The sequence below is a fragment of the Phalacrocorax aristotelis genome, chromosome 17 (genome assembly GCF_949628215.1).
Source record: "Phalacrocorax aristotelis chromosome 17, bGulAri2.1, whole genome shotgun sequence".
Taxonomy (NCBI): domain Eukaryota; kingdom Metazoa; phylum Chordata; class Aves; order Suliformes; family Phalacrocoracidae; genus Phalacrocorax; species Phalacrocorax aristotelis.
In genome coordinates, this window is record NC_134292.1 from 9062370 (window position 1) to 9077774 (window position 15405).

At 52.8% G+C, this 15405-nt stretch overlaps 1 long non-coding RNA gene across 1 annotated transcript; it reads left to right on the forward strand.

The window, feature by feature from the left end:
* The first annotated feature begins 271 nt into the window (after positions 1–271).
* Positions 272–6178, forward strand: LOC142065557 (uncharacterized). Its single transcript, XR_012663448.1, has 3 exons — positions 272–525; positions 613–2013; positions 4624–6178. It is a non-coding gene; the product is annotated as an uncharacterized LOC142065557 (long non-coding RNA).
* Positions 6179–15405: the final 9227 nt, after the last annotated feature.

Sequence of the window (15405 nt, forward strand, 5' to 3'; positions counted from 1 at the left end):
GGGAAAGGAGGGGGTGCACGCATATTTAGCAGCAGCAGCCTCCTTTAAATCGACCTTTTTTCAAGCAGAATACTATGGTTTAGGCAAATTTGGGATGTGTCTGAACATGTTTCCCATCCACATCATGGATTCTATTACGATGCAACACTTTGCAGATTTCTGTTAAATTTTAACTCATTTCACATGGTTTGCATGAACTTTGCCTGACATTTGGAAGCAGGCAACTTGTGTCATCAGGTTACACTCACACTTATCTCTGCAAACATATCCTTGTACCCAGACCAGCACCGGCACAGCCGCCTTTGCCGCGGATGGCATTAATTGAACCTGAAATGTGCTTTCCTCCGGCGTTACGCTCCCGCCTGCCCGTGGAGTGATGTGGGTGACCCCGTCCCCAGCCCGGCAAGCTCAGCAGCAGCAAACGCAGCGGCTGTGTGCGTGGGCATGTGCGTGGGGTGGCTGGCGTCTGAGCGCGGAGGGGATGGGGACAGGGGCAACAGATGGATGAGGAACAATGAGTGATGGGTGTGTGGTCTTGCAGTGGGTTTTTGGTGAAGGCATGCTTGTGCCATGTGAAGGGAAAGACTTTGAGATGATCCTATTCCCCCACAGCCTCTAAATTGCAGGGATGCATCTGCAGCAAAGACAAGCGGGCGCTTCTGGTGGCCTCAAACCACATCTCCCAGGGAATTCTGCAGGTCCACAGCAGCAGGGGTGGAGAGGGACCCCTCTCCTGTCCCCATTCCTGAAGCCTGGCAGGGACAGTCGGGTGAGTCTTGCAGGACCAGCCAGCTGTGATGGTCTTGCCCTGCTCTCCTCCATCACATCAAGCTGTGAAAGACCAGCACTGAACATCTCCTTTAAGCAGCAGGTCCTTGAGATGGCAAAAAAGTCAGGTCTGATCAAAGCCTGGCTTCTCTCCTGGTGCCGGGGGTCAGCAGGGGGAAGGGTGAAATATTAAAATCCCAAGATCAGTCAGTCACTGGTTCTTACTTCAGCTGCAAGAAGTGACCGGCTCTGCTGATCAAAGGCCTCGCCACTGTTATTTTAAAGGTGACATTAACATTTAAGGAGCTTTTGAAAGCCCTGGCTTGCAATAAAAAGCCAGACACCCGGTCATAGAGCAACTCAAACGCAAGTTTAATGATAATGAAACAGCCTTTTGTTCTCAAACTCAAAGAAGAACCACAAACCTATTTATAGTGTTTATAATAAAGACTGTGAAGCCTTTTACACGTAATCCAGCAAACCTATACCTGCAAGCTGTGGTGTTACCCAGTGATACCCAACGTGCAGAGCAGGCTTTTGTGCATGCTTCTCTCCTCAGTTTGCAGGCACAACTGCCACGTTTCCTTCCGATGATGCCAGGCTTTGCCCAGCACTGTGAGCACCGCACGGATGCCTCCTCCTGGTTGTGAGCCTGTGCCGAGCTGTGCCGCTGGCCCGGGACTCGTGAGCGTGTCCCCAGCCGGGTGGCATGACACGGCTTGGCAAGATGTGGCATGGTACAGCTTGGCACGGCACGGATTGGCAAGGCATGGCATGGTACAGCTTGGCACGGCACGCCCTGGCATGGTTTGACACAGCATGGCACAGCCCCACCGTTCATCCCATTCAGGACTTGCACCAGCTCAGAGCCTCCTGATCCACGACAGATGTATTTTAGAGCCCAGCTCATGTATGCTGCCATCACAGCAGATACCAAACCTCCATTTTATGGCAGCTGAAATCACTCCTTTTCCTCCTTCCTGCCTCGCCACAACACCTGCACCCACCAAAACTCACTTTGGACTTACCCCGGCTGTAGACATGGACCTGGATGACCAGGGCTGCCGCTCCCTCCCCTCTACGGAGCCAGACCTCCGGAGAACCGGGTGCATTTTAGCAGCGTGGTGTGGGAAGCCATGCGTGCAGTGCTGGGGGGCTTGGTGCACACAACGACCAGCCTTCTCCTGACACTTCATTTATAAATAGCCTGGAAATGAGAGCTGGGTAGATAGGAGCTGTGGCCGGGTAAGAAAATCCCCCTCTCCCTGCACTGGTTTGGTTGTGTTGTCTCTCACTGTAAAGCTCTTTGCTTTATGGCTCCCAGCCCTGCGCTGCCTGCTGTATTTTACCTTGCAGCTCCGATAAAAGCAACTGCACGCACATTCCTTATCAGATGAAATTGGAAATATCATGCAAATTCCCTCATTCTGCAAAGTCCTGGAGAGCCTCTGCTCTACTCTACAAACATGTTTCTGTGACAGTGCTAAATCAAAGATCTTTTTTTACTCCTCCCCACCCTCCTGGATGTGGTAAATAGCACTGAGTCCTGATCACATGCATTCCCTAAGCACAGAAAGAGCCAGGGAGCCAAGCAGGAGCAGAAAAGGGAGGTTTGTTCATTTAGTTTCTTAAGGGCTTGGGCCTGGCAGGTCAGAGGTCCCAGCAGAAGAAAGTGCAGAGGATCGATATCCTGCAATGCTGCCCGAAACCCTCCTGCCCATGGTGTTGTCCAAGCAGGAATTCCCTCTCCTGCCTCTTGCAGTGGTGACCGAGGGTTATTGTTTCTGTTTTCCAGAGGGACGAGCAGGCATCCCACTCCAAGACCCAGCTCTGGCCGCTGCCCTCTGCCTTGTGCCCAGCCAAGAGCTGGGGTGCTCTCTGAGCCGGGATGTTCTCAGAGCCGGGATGCTCTCAGAGCCGGGATGCTCTCTGAGCTGGGATGCTCTCAGAGCCGAGATGCTCTCTGAGCCGAGATGCTCTCTGAGCCGGGATGTTCTCAGAGCCAGGATGCTGTCTGAGCTGGGATGCTCTCTGAGCTGGGATGCTCTCTGAGCCGGGATGCTGTCTGAGCCGGGATGTTCTCAGAGCCGGGATGCTGTCTGAGCTGGGATGCTCTCAGAGCTGGGATGCTCTCAGAGCCGGGATGCTCTCAGAGCCGGGATGTTCTCAGAGCCAGGATGCTGTCTGAGCTGGGATGCTCTCAGAGCCGGGATGCTCTCAGAGCTGGGATGCTCTCAGAGCCGGGATGCTCTCTGAGCTGGGATGCTCTCAGAGCCGGGATGCTCTCAGAGCCGGGATGCTCTCTGAGCTGGGATGCTCTCAGAGCCGGGATGCTCTCTGAGCTGGGATGCTCTCAGAGCCGGGATGCTCTCTGAGCCAGGATGCTCTCAGAGCCGGGATGCTCTCTGAGCCGGGATGCTCTCAGAGCCGGGATGTTCTCAGAGCCAGGATGCTCTCTGAGCTGGGATGCTCTCTGAGCTGGGATGCTCTCTGAGCCGGGATGTTCTCAGAGCCGGGATGCTCTCTGAGCTGGGATGCTCTCAGAGCCGGGATGCTCTCTGAGCCGGGATGCTCTCAGAGCCGGGATGCTCTCTGAGCCGGGATGCTGTCTGAGCTGGGATGCTCTCAGAGCCGGGATGTTCTCAGAGCCGGGATGCTCTCAGAGCCGGGATGCTCTCTGAGCTGGGATGCTCTCAGAGCCGGGATGTTCTCAGAGCCGGGATGCTCTCTGAGCCGGGATGCTCTCAGAGCCGGGATGCTCTCTGAGCCGGGATGCTCTCAGAGCCGGGATGCTCTCAGAGCCGGGATGTTCTCAGAGCCGGGATGCTCTCTGAGCTGGGATGCTCTCTGAGCTGGGATGTTCTCAGAGCCGGGATGTTCTCAGAGCCGGGATGCTGTCTGAGCTGGGATGCTCTCAGAGCCGGGATGCTCTCTGAGCCGGGATGCTCTCAGAGCCGGGATGCTCTCTGAGCCGGGATGCTGTCTGAGCTGGGATGCTCTCAGAGCCGGGATGCTCTCAGAGCCGGGATGTTCTCAGAGCCGGGATGCTCTCTGAGCCGGGATGTTCTCAGAGCCGGGATGCTCTCAGAGCCGGGATGTTCTCAGAGCCGGGATGCTCTCAGAGCCGGGATGCTCTCAGAGCCGGGATGCTCTCTGAGCCGGGATGCTCTCTGAGCCAGGATGCTCTCAGAGCCGGGATGCTCTCAGAGCTGGGATGCTCTCAGAGCTGGGATGCTCTCTGAGCCGGGATGCTCTCTGAGCCGGGATGCTCTCTGAGCTGGGATGCTCTCTGAGCCGGGATGCTCTCAGAGCCGGGATGTTCTCAGAGCCGGGATGCTCTCTGAGCCGGGATGCTCTCTGAGCTGGGATGTTCTCAGAGCCGGGATGCTGTCTGAGCTGGGATGCTCTCACAGCTGGGATGCTCTCACAGCTGGGATGCTCTCGGTATGGTGGCCATTGTCTCAGGGCCCAAGCAGGGAGCGCGGATCTCCCCTTTGATTTCTGAGGGTATGGATATCCAAATAAATTAGCAATGGGAATGTGCGGGGGTTGGGGCGGTGGGTGGCGGGAGAGCTGGCGGGCTGGAAGTGACCCAGACCCAGGGAACAGATGCAACTCATAACGTTAATGAGGTTTGGGGTTTTTTTTTCCCCTCCCCAAAGGCACTGCACTCTTGAGAACGGGGGGCTTTCTATCCCATGGCAACACCAAGCGGGGAAAAAATGGGCCTGGCTTTTATTTCATTTTTTTGTCCTTTACAGGAATCGCAGGCAAACAAAAGCCCTGAACAGATTTATCATTTTTCTTTCTCCCCCACCCCCTCCTTTTCTTTCCTTTTATATTTTTTTAAAATAGGGTTAGAGCAAGATGGATGGTTCCCCAGGCCCAGGGAATGAACAGATCGAGGCCACCCTGTCGTCTCTGGCATCCCATTAAGCCAAGCTCTGGGAGGAGGCTGCCGTAAGACTTATTAAATTTGCCCCAGCCCAGACCCCCAACGCCAGCCCCGGCATGGGGCTGCCCCGGCTCGGCCACCTGAGTCCCACCTCGCCATCGTCCCCAGTGCCGCCGCCGGCCCCTCTCCTGCATCCCCCCCAGGGGCCCGATCCGGCCCCACTCTCACCCCTCACATCAGCCTGGGAAGTGCCTCAATCCGTTCTTGTCAGCCGAGGCCGATTCGTCACCGGCGAGGTGACAAGCGGTTGTATGGCTCTGTCAGCCCATCGCTGGCGCGGGCTGGGCCCCCTGCGGCAAAGCCAAGGGTCCCCCCCAAGGAGGGGGCCAGGGGCAGCGGGGGGGGGCACGGCCAGCCCCCGACCTGCCCCTGACCCAGGGGCTCCTGCAGCTGGAGAAATGGCAATGGAGGGGGAACAGAAAAGGAAACAGAGCGGGAAAAAGTGAAAAAAAGGGGATAAAACAATAATCTGAGCCCTATCGAGTCCGCTGCCGGGGAGCACAGGGGCAGGCTCAGCTGGCGGGGGCAGGAGGGAGGATGCTGCCCCATCCCCACTGCCCGCCAGTGCCGCGTTAGCAGAGTTATTTCCACTTTAATACTTAACAAGGATTTAAAACCCTTCTGTAGTCAGAGTTTGTTCTCAGCGATAAATTTTGAATAGCTTATAAATTATGGACACAACGTGGTGTCTCTGTCTGGGAGGAAGGGCCGGACCCAGCTTGCTGTTACGGTGGTGTAAAGCCGGCGTGGCGTTGCTGGCAACGAGTCTGGCAGGTCGGCGTTCCCGGGAGCTGGATCAGGCCTGCCGTGCCTGGCTATAACATTACTGTGACGATAGTATCATATCGCATAGCAAAGCACAGTCACGTCTGCTTCACACCTCCTGATAATAATCACCCAGGATGCAAAAATCACAGGACAGAATTACAGATGAACGGAGAAATGCACATCCTCTCTCTCCCCACATATGCATGTATGTGTATATATAGATATAGATACAGAGATATATATAGCCAGGAGCACATGCACTTGTATGCATGGAGAATATGCTCACACTCAGGACGAGCGGGGTCAGATTGCCCATCTCCTGCTGACAGTCATCCCCCCGTGCCCTGGCTCCTGACCAAACACGTCCCTGCCGTAACACAGTGGGCTGCAAACTCCAGCTAAAATCCCTGCAAACGGGGAGCTGCAGCTCCCGCCGAAACACCTTGCAGCTGCCTGCTCCGCTCTTGGCTCTCCGGGACCAGGAGGGGATCCACGCCGAGAAAAAGCCTGGCTGGAGGAGATGATTTCATCCACCCGGTGAGAGACATAGTGAGCGTTTCTGAAAGCCACACGGGTGTGTGCAATGGGCCTTCCTTCCTTTTCCCCTGGCACGCTGTAGCAAGTCAGTAATTAGGTTAGAGCACCGCTCCAGCTTTATTTCAGTGCACCGATGTCCAATAAATGCATATGAAGCTCGTATGTGTGCCTGTAGTATATAAAGGCTGTAGGAAAATAGCCAGTTTTCACTACATTAATTCATAAAGCGGGTCACGCTGGTCTGGCCCTTTACCTCACGTGTTATTTCTATTTATTAGTAATATTGATGTTTCAACAAGGGATCAGGACCCTATCGAGCCAGCTTTAGTATCAGAAAAGATTTAGCAGGAGAGAACTCTGTAACGAAGCAACAATCCCAATGCCGAGCTCTTGTGTAGTGCAGCTCACAAACACTATTATTATTTGTAATAATGATTTATTTTGAATTTCACTTCTGCAGCCAACCCAGCATCGCTGATTACCCTGGCTCGGCCACGTAAAACGCACCACCGCGCGCTCGTCTGCGGGTTATTAAAAAGCCTTGTCAGGACTGAAAACTAAACAGGTCTAAATGAGCACAGGTTCACTTTGTGGAGCGGCGGCGTTAACGCGCCGGGTACCCAGCTGGTGTAATTAGGTGTTACTGAGCTCTGCCAATTGCCCCCGGCGGGAGGTCTGGCAGGGCTGCGGGCAGCGGGGCAGCGGCAGGGGCCGGGGCAGCGGCAGGGGCCGGGGAAGCCCATCACGCACGCAGGTTTCCCCACCTTTTTTCCTATCTTTTTTCTCCGCGGGCTTTGATGATTTTTGCCATCTCTTTGCTGAAGCTGCAGCTTGATGGAGAAACTTGAGCACCAACAAAATGCTGAATAAAACTGAGCGATAGGTGAAGATCCGTGGGTAATTTGGGAGCGCGATGCGGGCAGCAGCCGTGACGGCCAGCGAGCACACCTCTGGCGTTGGAGGACGGAGCCCTGCCTGGAGTGGGGTGCATGTGGCACCCCTGGGGCTGGCACCCCACTGGGTCTTGCTTTCCAGGCAGCGAAGGTGTTTAGGCTGCATTAGGGAATGGTCACATACTATGAATGCCAAAGCTAATTTTTTAAATCAAAACCTCTTGGGAGCTATACAAAGCCACATCTAAACCAGCTTCAAATTCACTACCTGCTGAGACACTGAGCACGAGCCAGTCCCCAACCTTGAGTGATCTGTTTAAAGCCAAGATACACTTAAGAGGGTTCGTCTGGCAAAAACTCCCGGAACTATTGATCCTTGAGAAAAAGCGGTGAAGGGAAATAAAACTGCCCTAGTTATTGCCTTACCGTGTTCTCTGTCACAACTGCAAAACTTCAGCAGCAGAAGCAAGGACAGGCCAATCACTCCTGCCCAGAGCAGGTCTCCCTCGGTGGTGGCTGAATTGGGTCCTCTAAGTAGAGGAGTCCTGTTCCACCAGGCAGGCAGGACCTGTGTGTACGGTGTTACCTCTGGGTTTCTACTTCTGTAATTTCTTTAAGATGGTAATATTTCCTAGAGCACAGAGGACCAGAAACTGTGTTTCTGAGGCGCACACAACAGTGGGATCGGAAAGTGCTTCAAAACCAGGTGTTCCCCAAGAGCCAAGGGAAGATGTTACCTGCCTCGCTCATCGGCCCGTGGCTGCGACGCTGCAGTGCCAAACACTCTGAGGCTGAGCCTGAGGTTGGATCCGTGTGTTTGCGGAGCAGAGCTGTGACGGCGGGGTACAAACCCCTGCGGGTCCCCTGAGAACTGGGGACAGCAAAGGGGGCTGGGGGAGGAAACCAAGAGATTTGAAGACATTTCAGGAAAAGACTCTCTTGAAACTCCAACCTTGCTCACTAAGCAAGACCTCAGGGGTCTGATCCTGCTCTCGGAGACGCTGCTGCGAAAGCTGAGTAAATCTGGGGGACTCGGCCAAGGTCACTTCAGGCTGGGAAGTGACGTTCAATTTCCCATCGCCTAAATGGCAGCAGGATCTGGCCCCCCCCAATGCTTGTCTTCATCCCCCCTTCTGCCGTCTCTTTCAAAATGTTTATGTTGGATTGTCTCACGATTTACACTGGAAATCCGTGCAATATGTCTCTCTTGTCGAAACATGCAGTGTCAGCAGCTGGTGATCCGAATCCCCGGCCGCATCCTGGAAACCCCAGCGCTGAGAGAGGAAGGCACGAGTGCTGCGAAGGGGCCGGGCATCGCTCTTCCAAAGCAAAATGAAGCAACTTTGGGAGTGTTACAGGGCCAGGGCTGTTCAGGCAGGATGAGAGCGAGCTGTGGCAGTGGGGCTCGTGCCGCTGGACCGGCTCGAAGCATCGCCGGCCATCCCGTGAGCTGTGCAACCGCAGCTCCCCCGTGTCTGCACTGTTTGCATGTGTAACAGAGCCAAGTGGGAATTTTCTGGTGGATTTTCTTTTCTGCAGGGAAATTCCAGTGAGCTGAAATCGAAGCTTTAGCAGAGGAGCCCTCCTGGGCTCTCAAGGAGGCGAAGGAGGAGGAGATGGAGAAGGGGAATTGCACAGTGCAGTGGTCAGGGCTCGGGGCAGTGGGAGAGAGCCAAGTTCAATCCCTTGTGCTGAGGCAGGCAGGACAGGACCTCCTGCCTCGTGATCTATCCCAGGTTGAGCGTGACTCTGCAGTTTCCCACCTTTTCATGACAAATTCTGTTTTTTAACCAAGACAGAAGCGTTAACAAAACCAGCAGTGCCCCCAGCCTCTCCCTTAGGCTGATGTGAAGTGTGGCTGGTGCTGCAGTGCTGTCCCAAGCTGAGACGTGCAGGGCTCACCACCATCATCAAGGGGTGAATTACTTATGCCTTGTGGCAGTGGTGGTGATTTTCCTGGGATAATGCAGGAGAGACTTCGCAAAGGCAGCTCCCCTGCTTGTTTGTGGGAATACATGCGCGTACCTTGATACACTCGGCAGAAGTGGAAGCAGGGACGGACCAGAGCAGCTCCCAAAGCGTCCCTCACCAGGACGGGGAGTACATCAGTATCTGGGACACCGCGGGCAGGACACCAGGACACCCTGGGTGTCTCTGCACTGTGTCTCTGCAGCCATTTCCACATCAGGTCGCCTGGCAGGGGGACGGAGCCTTTGTCCCCCGGCGGTGTGCTATTTACTGCTTGCTCTGCATCCTCACCGCAGGGCACGGAGACTGCAAGGCCATATGAGACCGTGGCGATGAACATCTAGCCTGACCTACTTACAGCTCGGGCCCTGGGACATTCTGGAATTCATCCTCTTGGAAACACAACGTATAATTTTAGGGCAGTAGAAATCTGCGCTGGATGGGGATGTTGTCCCAGCCTCCGCTGGGTCCGCGACGCTAGAATTGCTTTGACTGCCTCTGAGCATGCTTGCCACCGCATATCAATGCACAGGCTCCATTAACAACTCAAATTGCCACTGATATGCTTCTCATTATATTTCAGGCCTTACGCATCATTATTTCATTTAAAAGACAGTATTTGTTTTTCCTTCCCTTAATTCACAGCCCCAAAAAAATCTCATTAGAACTTCGTTGCTCGTTGCAATTGGGAGCAAATCACAGCTTAATCCAACCTGCCAGGAAAGCCAATTGCCCCGTAAAAATCTCCTTGAAGTCTCCATGCAGGGGCAGGCAGAGGGGGGAGAATAATAAAAAGACATGGAATTAGGAGGTGCCGAGGCTCGTCTGAGAGGAGAGGAAGGGACTGTGGATGTTGACAGGATAGTGATGCAAATCCCCTTTGGAGCACCCAAAGAATCAACCTAAATGGATTAATGTGAGGACAGAGAAGAAATTACTTTAGTTGTTTCCCTAATTCGATTCAATTTATTTTTGTATGGCAGCTTCATACAGAACACCTCACAGCTGCTTCACCCAGAAGAGAAATAATACAGAAACACCATTCTGGCAGAAGTGCTCACCAGTACAGGGATCTCAGCGGGAGGAAGGAACATGAGTGCTGGCCTTGAGGATTTGATTTTCCAAATCATCAGGAAATCACATGCCCTTTTTTTTCTCTTTTTGTTTCCAATTTCAATATTACTAATTTCCCTAGGCTTTCCTCAAACCATCTCCATAATATACTGAGGCTGATTCTAATCTCACACTGCTTTTATAGCACTGTAACTCTGATCTCACACTGGTTTTACACTGGTGCAGTTCCACTTATTTCAACTGAGTAAATTCCTGATTTATGTTCGTGTAAATGACAGCAGAAATAGGCCCATGGTTTTCCCTGGAGCAATGCCTGGCTCACACTGGGGTGAGGAAGAGGAAGATCAGGTCCCTTGCATTGCAAACAATGTAGAAAATCGTCGTTAAATTATACCTAGAGCTTTATGTTCAAATATACTTTTGCTTTCTTGTATAAAATCTTCTGTATTGTCAAAGTTACAAATGCAGGGGAGGAGATCAGCCAGGAGGGGAGGCCAGGACAGGTGGCTACTGCTCCAGTCTTGATGGAGAGGGCAGGTTGCAGCCCCCATTTCCCTCTATTTTTCGGGGGAAAATGAGTCTGCACCCCCTCTTTGCTCCTCTTGCGCCCATTTGTGCAGAAAACGCTTCTCTCCTCCTGGGGCCCAGTACTGTCCACCAAGAGTCTGGTGCTTTGGATTAAATCGAAATGTGTGTGTCCCATTTGCTTTAAAATATTAAAATGTAATCCTGGGGAATGAAATCCCTTAAGGCAGCAGTGGGACAGGGCAGCCTGCAGCGTGGCCTTTCCCACTCGTTAGCGCGCAGAGCAAGGAGGGCCCTCATCAGAGCCGGGGGTGAGAGCACAAGCAGGTTCCTCTGCGAAGGCCCACCAACAGAACTCTAATTTATTTTTTAAGGCTACACATGAGGGAGCTGATCAATGCTTTGCCCTGCGGTCTGGCTTGTTTGGAGCACATATCATTTCCTTGATTTATTCTCTGTGATGTGAAGGGATGTAGCTAGCATCTTGATACCTGCCTCTGAGGCTACTCCCTTCCCCTTGACACAAGCAGGCACAGCATCCCGAGTTAACTCCGGAGCTCTTCATGCAACACCTGATCCCCGTTAGACAGCTGCCATTAAAAGCAGCTCCCTGGGCTGCAGGGTAGTGATGCTGGATTGACACTAGGCATCAGTGCTGGGCATGACCTGTGCTCCTGAATCCCCCTGCAGACCCTGCTGGGTGAGACCAGGGCTGCTGTGTCCGAGGGATCCTGCCAAGCTGGGCTCTCTACCCAGGCAAGTCTCATCCTCACCTGGTTCTGCTAATGGAAAAACAGGGACTGTTGTGATTAACGACTGTGACAGCTGCTGATCTATCATGGATTGGAATGGTTTCCCCCTCTCATTTGCTTTGGAGAAAGTTGGGACAGAGACAGGGGGAGATGAAGGCAGGCTGGCAGCTGGGAGGGAAGGGGACCTTTCCTTTTTTGGTAGGGATGGAAGGACATTGTCTTTGCTCAGATGTGGGTCTGGTTTTGTGGATGGGTGCCCCTCAGCTCCCACCAGCCTCTGTGCTGCACCCTAAGGAGCCTTTTGCTGCAGTGCAAAGCCAACAGCTTTTTGTGGAGGTGTGTGATGCCAAATGGCAAATAACTCAGGGTCAGTAATGTCACCTACAGCGCTCCCAGCTCTTCTGTGCTCTAGCCCGGGTAGACCTTTGCTGGTGCACGCGGAGAGTCAAAGATGCATTTATCTCAAGCCGTCGTCCCCGTGCTGTGAACTGACGCAGGGAAGGGAGTGATGCTGCAGTCCTCCAGCAGACCCCGGCTTGGGACAGGCTTTGGGCATAGAAGGCCAGCGGAGGGAAGAGAATTCAGGTGCCACAACTCCTGCTTCTGGGTACCAGAGCTGCGCTTGGGAAGCCCAGCAAGCCTAACTCAGCATAGCTGTATTGTTTTTATAGGGCTGTGCTGACTTACGCTGGCTAAGGACCCTTCGCCGTTGCCCAGCCTGCTGGATAAACATCTCGCCTTCACACCCGGCATGGCACCAGCTTCTCTGAGCCCCTCTCCTGCTGCTCCTTGCCCTCCTGCTCTGTACAGTCAGAGAAAGCACCGACAGCGTGGCCCTCCCAGCACACGCGACCCCCCGAGCAGGCTCCTGGAGAGCCCTGGGGCTCTGCAGGGACCCCTTGCCCTCCCCAGCCTCCCAGACAGACCCGGGAGGATGAGATGCCACAACCTGACATCAGCAGAGTAAAATATGGCCCCGGCAGTAATCTGATAGAGCTTGATGGTAATTTGGGGTGGGGGGAGGAGAGGAGGAGGCATTGAAAAAAGGCGGCATTGAAAGTACACTTCCTTTCAGTGCATTGCTGGGAAGACCATTAGGAAAACCACTAGATTATTTTTCACATTCTTCAGTGCAAAACTACTGCATTTTATGACCACTATCAATAACAGCTATCATATTACTAATGCTACAGTTGCCACATATATAATATTTAAATCACATTTGTGGCTGACAGAGACCTATGGATATTCTCGATCCCAACAGGCTATTACAGTTCATATCATGTCTGTCATGGAAACATTATGAATCATTTCCCTCTATCTTTATGGGGGCTACATTGACATCGTCAAAAAAGCTCTGGGTACTGCCGGATACTGCATATTTATATACACCTTATGTATATGTATGTGAATGGAGGGAGATTATACAACAATCATCAGTAATAAATGCCTATGATAAAGCATATTATCTTCACACTTCATTTGCGAAGTGTTTTGTATGCAGAGACTAGGGGAAGGCTGGCAGGGAAGGCTCTGTTAAGTGACTGGGACACGTCCTCGAGCCCTGGTGTAAATTAGGTGGCGTCTCTGCCATGAGGCTGATCGGCAGCAGTCGAGGCGCGAGCCCCTCACAGCCGTGCAGGGTGAGCTTCAGCCGGTGCCCAGGCACTGACTGGTCACTGTGCTGCTGGTTCACGGCAGGTGAGGCTTTGGCTCGTGTCCCACTTGCTGGATGGCCTGATGCTCCGTGTGCTTTCCCCAAAGAGCTGTAAATCTCATAGTTCATGTACTGCATTTCATCTTCCATCTGTTAATGCTTTCTTTGCTGGCTTCCTTGGCAGTCAAGCCCTGGTCTGGGTGAGGAGATGAAATAAAGAGATCTCCAGGTGTTATAAAAGTCAGAACTAGACTTTCCATTTACGGACTCTTTGCAAAGCAGCTAATTAAAACGCTGTCCCTGCAAACCAGGTGAGACACGCTAAACCGAATGCACCAGCAAAGCACAAGAGAGGAAGAAGCCTCCCCTAGGATTATTCAAGCTAGATCCAGACAAGAGCCCAGGTGCCCTGAGACCTCTTCCCCAAACCTCTTTTTAACTGCTTGAACACTTCATTAAGGCTTGCTCCATATGTGGAGACAGACGAGAACAAATGCAACTTCATGGCTTGGAAGTCAGGAGGTCTCCAAGCATTTAATGTCCAGTTCTGAAGCAGCTGAAAGTGCAGCGCAGTACTTCTGACTGTGCAATACATTATTTTGTCTGAGCAGTCTCCAAAAGAGGGGAGAATGCAGCGTCTCTGCCTGTCCTTGGCGTGGGAATGAGGCTCTCCAGCTCCAGCAGATCAAATAAATCATGTGCATTTCACTTCATAAACAAACATCATCAGCCTGTTAAATGCTGCTGGGAAAAAAAACAAAGCGATTTGAATCTTCAGCACTTGAAGAAATGTCTTGTCCTTTAGAGTTTTGGCTACTTTGTGTGTGTGGTGCCTCCTCGAGGAGCGGGGACCCACCCTCTGCAGCCATTCAGGTTTGCAAGGATGGTTTGGATGTGTCTGATGGATGCTGAGGGGTCCTGGCAAGACTCTGCTCACTTGTGTGCTTGGGGACTGACTCCGGGGTCCCGGTGTGGTGCCGTGGCCTCTGACCTGTCCCCCAAAGCCCTGCCATGTCTCTCAGCTGCAAGGGAGCCTGGCTGGTACCGGGAAGGAAAGCAACATGACAGCTCCTCTCGCCCCTGAGAACAAGAGGTAGGTCCTGTCCTGAAGACCTACAGTCCAGATACGCCAGGCAGAAAGTTCCACAGCGCGTGGATGTTTCACCAGCCTCTAAGTCTCCTGGGGGAGGCAGGCGATACTGATGCTGGTCCTACAGCATCCCAAGGGTTCGAGGTCCCAGAACCTGCAGTGACTTTGAGGGGAGCAGGTTGCTGGAGTTGAGGACAAGCCCGGGAAAGTCCCACAAAGTGTGCATGAGTGGAAGGTCTCTTTGCATTTGGATTTCAGCTGACATACGCGACCGATTGCCCGAGTCACGCGTGGCCTTCTTGGGGAGGGACTCTGTGGCCACGAGCCCCTGGCCAGTGGCTGCAAACACCCTTGCCCCTACATCTGGGTAGCTCTGGCCACCCGTCGCAGCCTTGCCCCTAGCTGTGCTGGGGGAGATGGAGCCCAGACATGGCCCGTGAGCTTCTCCTGTTCTTTCTCACTCAGACTTTGTATTTATTCTTTCTTTAATCTGTAATAAAATGCAGGCAGGGAAGGGACACATATTTAAAAAAAAAAACAAACTGTGCAGGAGGGCATGAAACAGTAAGGGAAGCACAGCAGGTTTTGCTTTTGTCCCATAAGATAATTCTGGGTTATGGACAAGATAAGCTGGAATCACTTAGAGAAAACAAAAGCTATGATTTATAAATGCCTTCACTGGGCCCAGGTGCCCAGTTCTGAGAGCAATCTCAGCTCTCAGCCCCCTGAAGCAACTCAGTGCCTACCTCCTGCCGATACCCACATGCATCCAGACCCCTTTGCCCCAGATGTCTTGAGCACATGTGGAGGCGACAGAGTGGGAGCGTGGGCATGGAGGGAGAAGCCTTTGCTTACCTGACTCTGACCTGTGAGTGAACACAGCAGCTCTCTCTCTTTGTCAAATCCGGCCAGAATCGAGCGTTGGGATTAAAAGCTGTTCAAATGAGGACAGGCAGACCCCAAATCATCCCGTCCCATCAGCCTGCCTTCCTCAAGATCCCAGGCTAAAGGGTATTTGCATTACCCAAGGGCAGAGAGAACACGAGCTGCTCCGACTTTCACGAGACAGCTCTCCCAGACAGCGCAGGACCTTCAAGCGTCCCTGCACCGAGCAGATGTACAAGCCAATGACCTGCAAAAATTATCTTAACATCTCCCCATCACCCCCCATGATGATTTAAGTCCTTAGCTAGGAAGTGCAAAGCTGAAGTTGAGCACAGCATTAGACAGCCTGGTAGAGCTTATTAAATTAATAGTGCATTAAAGAATTGAGGGGAGGCAGGCGGGTGGGGTGTGGGGGGGAAGGGAACGAAGGTTTCTAACATCACAGAAATATCCTTGCTACCTTCTGGCATCTTCAAGAGACTGGAAATGTGGGACTGCATCCAGCTGTCTTCTCTGGGGCAAAATTCCTTTGG